Source organism: Mandrillus leucophaeus, unplaced genomic scaffold, assembly GCF_000951045.1.
Source record: "Mandrillus leucophaeus isolate KB7577 unplaced genomic scaffold, Mleu.le_1.0 Scaffold1108, whole genome shotgun sequence".
Taxonomy (NCBI): domain Eukaryota; kingdom Metazoa; phylum Chordata; class Mammalia; order Primates; family Cercopithecidae; genus Mandrillus; species Mandrillus leucophaeus.
The window spans coordinates 223,050-224,885 of NW_012099299.1; positions in this window are offsets into that span (position 1 = coordinate 223,050).

Here is a 1,836-nt window from a genome sequence, read left to right on the forward strand (position 1 = left end):
TAGTAGTCCATGTACTCCCAAATGTCCCCTGGTAGCCTTTTGTCCAAATGGGATATCCCAATCCTCTATGAGAAGAAAAGTATAACTCTCTGAGTGAAATGCAAACGTCACGTAGCAGCTCCTTGGAAATCATCTCTCCAGTATCTATCTGAAGATATTTCCGTTTTCACCATGTGCCTCAGAGCGCTCCTGAGTATTCCTTAGCTGACTAAACAAAAACAGTGTTAGAAAACTGCCCAATGACAATGGAAACTTAACTATGTGTTTGGAATTCATATGACCTAGAGCAGTTAAACAGAAAGACTCCTTCTGGTTTTTATCTTAGAGTAATTCTTTTTCAGTATATTCTTAAAAGCATTCCCAAATGTCCTTTCATACGTTCCACAGAAACAGTGATTTCAAACTGCTGAATACAAAGAATAATTTAACTCTATGAGATGAATACACACATCACAAAGTAGTTGCTCCGAAAGCTTCTCTCCAGTTTTTATCAGAAGACGTTTCTTTTCTCACCCAAAGCCTCCGGTCGCCACTTACTATCCCTTCACAGATTCCTCAAAGACAGAGTTTCCAAACTGGGCAATGTCGTGTAAGCTTTAACTCTCTGAAATGAATGCACACGTCAGAGAGCAATTTCTTGGAACGTTTCTTTCTGGGTTACATCTCAGGGTATTTCACTTAACAATGGAGACTTCAATGCACTGCAAAATATCACTTTCTCAGTTTCACAAGAACAGTGTTCAAACACTGCCTTATGAGAAAAGAGGTATAACTCCCTGAGCGAAATGCACACATCACAAAGCAGTTTCTCAGAAAACTTCTCTCCAGTTTTCATCTTAAGATATCTCCAATTTCCCCACAGGTCTGAAAGTGCTCCCGAATGTCTCTTCCCAAATCCGTCCATGACACAATTTCAAAATTGCAAAAATAGAAAGAAAGTTTTCTCTATATGAAATGAATAGACATATCTGTCACAAAGCAGTTTGACAGAAAGCTTCTTTCCAGTTTTTATCTGAGTATAATTCCTTTTTCACCATAGGCATCCATATACTCCCGAATGTCCCTTGTTTGCTTTTTCTCCAAACGGGATTCCCCAATCCTCTGTGAGGAAAAAAAGCATGACTCTGTGAGTGGAATGCACGCGTCACTAAGCAGCTCCTCAGAAATCTTCTCTCCAATATCAATCTGAAGATATTTTCGTTTTCACCGTAAGCTTCAAAGCACTCCCGAGGATCCCTTAGCTGTCTAACCTAAAACAGTGTTAGAATACTGTTCAGTGAAAATAGAAGCTTAACTGTGCAAGTGGACTTCATGTGACCTAGAAGAGTTTCACGGAAGGATTCCTTCTGCTTTTTATCGGACGGTATTTCTTTCTCAGTATATTCTTAAGAACGTTCCCAAATGTCCTTTCTCAGTTTCCACAGAAACAGTGATTCCAAACTGCTAAATCCAAAGAATGATTTAACTCTATGAGATGAAAGACACTTCACAAAGCAGTTGCTCCAACAGCTTCTCTCCAGTTTTCATTGTAAGATGTTTCCTTTCTCCACACAAGCCTCCGGGCGCCATTTAATATCCCTTCACAGATGCCTCAAAAAAAGAGTTTCTAAACTGGGCAACGTAGAGTAAGCTTTAACTCTCTGAAATGAAAGCACAGGTCAGAAAGTAGTTTCTTGGAATGCTTCCTTCTGGGTTTCATTTCAGGTTATTGCACTTTCCACATAGTCTTCAATGTGCTGCAAATCAACACTTTTTCAGTTTTACACGAAGAGTGTTCAAACACTGCCTTATGAGAATAGAGGTATAAGTCCCAGAGTGGAATGCACACATCACAAA